Here is a 7,021-nt window from a genome sequence, read left to right as displayed (position 1 = left end):
TGAGGGAGAGTTTGAGTGTTGTTTAGGGGTTTTAATGGGTGTTTGAGAGAGGTTTGGGAGGTGTTTAAATTGGGTTTGAAAGGTTGGTTTCAAGGGAAAACGCAAAGGAAGAAAAGCAGGGGTTTTGGCTGAAATGGGTGTTGCGCCGCGGCATGGCCAGGGTGTGCCGCGGCCCTTGGTGAAATCTGAGTTTGGCTGCCTCTGTTTGAGGGGCGGGCCGCGGCATGGCCAAGGAGGGCCGCGGCCCTTAAGGCATTTTTGGCCAAAGAGAGTGTTTTGGCTCGGGGATGCAAGCCTAAGGCCTCGGGATTGAACCTACTACCTGGTTGAGTAGTGTTTGAGGTCCCGGAGGTTAGGTTTTGGTTTGGGAACCTTTTATTATTCATTTTATTGATGGAATCCCATGATTTGGTTATGACCAGGTAACCGCTAAAGGACCAAAAGGTTGATCGTTCTCAGGGTCATTCTTTTATTTGTTCTTACTCGGACCAGAGGTAAGAAAACTGCACCCCAAGTGTGACATGCGTGGATATTCCTGAGGCATGTTGAATGTGAGAATATGGACATGGATTATATATGGAATTCTTAGCATATGTTGCTCATTTGTGCATGGCCCTGACTTATTAGTCAGGTTTGACAAGAGTGCTAGTATCACTGTGAAGCTGTGACTTATTAGTCAGGTTCGGCAGTGGTATTGGGCATTGGTCACAATGAGCTGACTTATTAGTCAGGACGGCTTTGGCGTGTGTCGCGCAAGTCAGTAAGATTGGATCTAATCGATTATTAGCATTAAATGACTCAAGGAGCATTAATGCCTGACCGACCCCGAGGGTCGATAAATGAAATAAGTGCTTGGAGGCTAGTGGCTTACTCAGCAGCCACTCTCCCATTTGATTTAGTGACTTGCATGGCAGTCACTCAGTGTGGTTTATCGGAACCTCATGTGGTGTTTACCCATTGGTTTGAAAGCTTTATGCTCAATGTGATTATAACGATAATCATTTGATAATGTTTATATAAAGTGTTATGTTTTCTTGCTGGGCCTTGGCTCATGGGTGCTATGTGGTGCAGGTAAAGGGAAAGAAAAGCTCACCTAGCCTTGAGTGGAGAGCTGATGTGATGGTGTGTACATATGCAGCCGCTTGACTGCCACGGTCAGGGTGTTCTTAAAGGAACTAGGGGGTTTACCCTATTTTTGCTGCTTAGGTCGGCGGGGTTGTAAATTTAAAACTGTAATGACCATTTTGTACTGAGAACAACTTGTTAATGTTTTGTTTAGCTCTGCAGAGCGGTTTGTAACAAAATCTCCATATCCTTTTCATTGGTTTTATGCCTTAACCCGTTAATTACACTTAGAGCACGTTTTTGACCAAAGGACTCAGGCAATGAGTCAAATTTCCGGTCCATCGTTCACCGTAACTGTTCTGGGGTAGCCAGGGCGTTACAGTGGAAGTGAACCAAAACATAGCACCTCCTCTTCCTTCTCCAGTACACCATTTCCTCTCCATTTCTTCTTAGATTTTGAAGCTTATTTTGAGGAACCAAGCTGTGATAAGCTAGGGTTATGCTCTACCATTGAAGATGGTCCTAAGCTGAGATTGAGGTGAGTTTTTAACCATGGAATCTCTTGTTCTTGCTCTGTTTTCTCATTGAGTTTCGGTTGTGTTTTTTGGTTTGAAAATTGAGTTTCAATGGGAGTTTTCGGCAAAGGTTACTTGGATTGTGATGTCTAGAACATATATAGATGGTTTTTGGGTTCATTTAGGACTTAAAATGAGGTTTGGAAGCTTTTGGTTCAGGTTGGAAATAGTGGAGTTGAAGGGGGAAAGTTTCAGGGCAAAGCTGGCTGGTGGTAGTGCTACAGTGCCCACAAGTGGACGCTACAGCGCTACTCAGAGGGGATATTGGTTTGTCTTGAGCGTTGGGGCGCTAGCGCTACCTTGCTTCTTCAGATTTCTGTTTTGGGCATTTTTAAGGGTTTTTGGCTCGGGGTTTCAATTCCTAAGGCTCGGGATCGAATCTACTCACCGTTTGGGAATAATTCGAGGCCCCGGGAGTGAGGTTTAGGTCAAGACCCTATTATTATTGATTTCATTAATCGGAGATTTTATTTGGTTATGACTAGGTGACCTCTAAGGGATTAAAGGATCGATCGTTCTCAAGATTCGTTCAATTGTTATTTCTCGCTCGAACCAAAGGTAAGAAAACTGCACGTCATATGTGACATGCATGGATATTATTGAGGCATGTTGAGTGTTTAAATGTGGACATGGATTGCATATCAAATGCTTAGCAAATATTTCTTACTTGTGAATGGCACTGACTTACTAGTCAGAATCGGCAATGGTGTCAGAACTAGCTGTGAAGCTGTGACTTACTAGTTAAGTTCGACAGTAGTTTTGAGCACTGGTCGTATGTTACTGACCTAAGAGTCAGCAACGGCATAAGTGTCATGAACACAGAGCCGATAAAAGATTAGATCTAATCGATATATGCATTGAATGACTCCTCATGAGTATTAATGCCGGACCGACCTCAAGTTCGATGAAAACTAAAAGTGTTTGTCTAGTTTAAAGGCTAGTTACTTAGAGCCAGAGTCAGAAAGACTAAGGTGACCTACATGTCACATGGCTAGGAGGGTATGGGACCTCAAAGATTGACTTACTAGTCATCTGACAGAGATTAACTTACTAGTCATCTGACCGAGATTGACTTACTAGTCATATGACCGAGATTGACTTACTAGTCATCTACCTCAGAATGAGAGACTTACCAATCATCTACTCAGAGCGCAGGACTCCACAAACATTTATTTGTACATGCTTGCATGCATGATCAAGGCTATTATTGATAGGCATGCACATTATGATTTGATGACATGTTATTACTGTTCATGAGCATATTGAGTTTTCTTGCTGGGCTTCGGCTCACGGGTGCTATGTGGTGTAGGTAAAGGCAAAAGAAAGCTGGACCATCCTTGAGTTGGAGAGCTTAGGTGACGATGTGTACATATGTGGCTGCTCGAACGCCACGGTCGAGGGTTGAAGGAGAAACTAGGGTTAAACCCTATTTTGCAGCTTAGATCGGCTGGTTGTTAATATTCTCTTGTAGTAAACCTTTAAATTATATTTCTGGGATCCCAATGTATACAGTAAACATTCTAGTGAAACATTGTATCTTAACCAAAAAATTTAACCATAAATCGCTAATCATACTTAGTTACATGATTATGGCCAAATGAATCGATTAGCGAGTTTAGCACTATTTAAAATGTACACCGTAATGGTCCCTAGAGTTTAGGGTGTTACACATATCGAGATACTGTCGAGCTATATTGAGCCCCTATACCCCTCATCGAGCTCCTATCGATCTTTAATCGAGCTAACCTTAAACAGTAAACAACACGTAGTCAATACCCTTCCAATCAAGCTTCTGTCGAGCTCCCATCGAGCCCTATCGATTCAATATACCCCCCACCGAGCTCCTATCGATCCTATATATCCCCCCAATCGAGCTCCTATCGAGCTCCCATTGAGCTAAACTCAAACATTATCTCTTCCACCGTGCTCATATCGAGCTCTCATCGACCCACTATCGAGCCAATGTAACCCTCCATCGAGCTCTCATTGAATCAATAAAAACAGAACTTGTAAAATTGAAAACAAAATAGAATTTCTTAACATTAGGTATAAATGGCTTACCCCAATCATTGAGCCACAATTGGAGTGTCTTCCGCGTTAGAAACCACGTCGGACCGTGATTCCCAGTCTTTACATCCTTTGGGGTCTTGTTGGGGATGTCTCCAAGTAGCCTTTTGGACACTGTCCTATACTTTTTACGATCTGGCTTCTTGAGAGGGTCCAACACTTGTGTATCCTCCTCTTATGGTGCAGCTGCATCAATGCGAGGTCTTTTCCTCATAGGATTAGTGTGTCCTCAAACCAATCTGGCTTGTGTCTTTAGCATCTAGTTCTCTAAAACTAAACCCCAACAACTTCCTCAGGGTTGACAATAGCTGTAAAGCCCCAACTCCTGGGACCGTTACGGTGTGCCTTGTAAATAGTGCTAAACTCGCTAATCGAGTCATTTGGCCAAAATCGTGAACTAGGTATGATTAGCGGTTTAGGGATTAAAAACTTTGGTTAAGATGTAACGTTTCACTAGAACGTTTAACATATACATTGGGATCCCGAAAATATAATTTCAGAGTCTATTACATAAAATATTTACAACAGGCCGTTCTAAGCGGCAAAACAGGGTTCAACCCTAGTTCCACTTTAAACCTCGGCCGTGGCGGACGAGCAGCTGCATATGTACACGTCATCACCTAAGCTCTCCAACTCAGGATGGTCCCGCTTCATTTTGCCTTTACCTGCATCGCGTAGCACCCGTGAGCCGAAGCCCAGCAAGAAAACACAGTATAGCATGATATAATATCAACAACGATCATAATAACCATTCAGGACTATCAATCCAAGCAAATAGGTGACAATAGCCAAAAGTCACAATAATGAGCATCGCTCCTTCTAGCCATGTGACGATAGGGTCACCAGGGCTCAACTGATAAGTGATCATTTCATAAGTTTGATTAGGACAGGTGCATGGTGAATGGTCACCAACATAACCTTCCTCCCGACCCTAGAGTCGTGCAATGGACAGCGTCCCTTGGCCATGTGACAAACAGTCACCGGGGTCATATACCTTGGCCATAAGCATCTGGTCGTAGACCAGGCAAGCGCTTAATAGTTCTTCGACCTTAGGGTCGGTCTGGCATTAATGCCATAGATCCATTCAATGCATAACTCTCGACTTAAGCTTGATTAGGACAGGTGCGAGGTGTTTAGTCACCAACATAACCTTCCTCACGACTCTAGAGTCGAAACTATGGACAACGTCCCTTAGCCATGTGACAAACGGTCACCGGGGTCATATACCTTGGCTATAGTCATCTGGTCGTAGACCAGGCAAGTGCTTAATAGTTTCTCGACCTTAGGGTCGGTCTGGCATTAATGCTATAGAGCCATTCAATGCAAAATTCTCGACTTTAGAGTCGGTCCCTGACTAGTCAGTGTCAATCGCAAGTAAGACATGCCACCAATCACATATCACATGTTCCACATCCATAAACGAGACATTTAGCATGCTTACCAAACAGGTAGTAGTGCTATTAGGGCCATGCATAAACACAGAGGCTCAAGCTCTGAACAGTATCATACTCAGTATATAAAGCATGTCACAAACACATGTTTCTCATGCATCATACGCAACATATCCAGCAATCCAACATGCGCTAATAACAGCCATGCATGTCACATCTAATAGTCAACCAACATGCATCAAGAATAGCCATGCATGTCATACATAATAATCATCCAACATGCATCATAATAACCATGCATGGCATACATATACACAGGGTGCAGTTTTCTTACCTCAAAGCCGAGCTAAAACGATTAAAAGAACGACCCTTGAGAACGATCAACTTTTAGTCCTTTAGCGGTCACCTAGTCATAACCAAATATAAGGTATCATTAATAAAAACGATAACTGAGGGTTCCCAAACCAAATCCCAGCCCTCGAGACCTCAAACACTACCCAACCGGGTACTAGGTTCAACCCCGAGGCCTATGGTTTGAATCCCCGGGCTAAAAACCACACTTTAACAAAATTAGCCTTAAGGGCCGCGGCCCTCCCCTGCTGCGCCGCGGCGCACCCTTCAGACAGAAGGGCTCCCTCCTGACAGACACCAAGGGCCGCGGCGCACCCCTGCTGTAACGACCCGGATTTTCAAGACTCGATAATGCGGAAATATAAATGTTTTCATTTAACAAAATGTCTCAAAAACCCATAGAAAAAAAAAACTTTTTAAAAAGTCGTATGGCCATACTTAACATTTAATTACAAACATGTTTTATAAAGATTAGAGTGAGCCTAGTTTAGGAAAATTACACAACATTTCCAAAAATAAAAAGGCTTCCCAAAAGGTCGGTCCACATGTACATTTGCAAGGAAGACTCCAGCGCTCACTGCTCTGCCTTGCCCTTGCACTTACCTACAACATGAAACAACTAGGTAAGCGAAAACGCTTAGTAAGATCAACTTTCAAACAAAGCAGATAGAGAAATAGGGATCCGGACCCTACACAATCAATTTCAAGAATGCTAAAGCATCCTGGCAAACTTATAGTCATGCCTGATAACCAAGGATAAATTAATTCCTATCTAGATAAAAATCCTGTACTCAGAAAATCCCAGAACAAGCAGATATATTATATCACAACTATATCTTACCAACAGTTATATCCCTGCACTCAGAAAATCCCAGAGCAAGCAGATATATTATATCACAACTATATCTTATCAACAATTATATCCCTGCACTCAGAAAATCCCAGAGCAAGCAGATATATTATATCACCAAATAATTCGAGACCAACGCTCGACAATTTCCAACAATTCATGCGTAACGCGCCCTCCAACATAATTGCTAATCTGTAAAAGAGAACTGAGTCCCCACACTAAGATCTAGCCAATAAATATTCTCATCAAGGGTAACTATCGTGTTACCTAGGGCATCGCTACATATTCAAGAGTGTAATCCAATTTACACGATTTTACGGAGACTTCTATGTTAATCAGTGGTGCTGGTGAGCAGCTGCCCCTAGGGTGTTCAACCTCACTCTATCTTGGCAACCTCTAGTATCTCTAGGCACTCTCACGGAATGGCCAATATTCACGGCTGCTATCCGGGAATAACTTATCAGAGCACTTGCTCGGATTCTAACCGTCCAATGATTAAGTAAGCATGAGGGCCCCTAGGTCCCATTTATCTTGGCGCCCCTAGGTTTAACCAGCTTATCCTCATCTCATGGCCACTCGTCTCGGTAATGAACCGGACATAAATAAAATCAAGCAGTGTGACGGGGATCAACCGTCTAAGATATGATGGACTTCTACCGTTCATATTTTCTAAATCAGCACTCACTAGACTAACGTCTCTAAGCAACTTTCTATGACAGCTT

The sequence above is a fragment of the Humulus lupulus genome, chromosome 5, assembly GCF_963169125.1.
Source record: "Humulus lupulus chromosome 5, drHumLupu1.1, whole genome shotgun sequence".
Classification (NCBI taxonomy): Eukaryota; Viridiplantae; Streptophyta; class Magnoliopsida; order Rosales; family Cannabaceae; genus Humulus; species Humulus lupulus.
Note: the sequence above shows the minus strand (reverse complement) of the source record.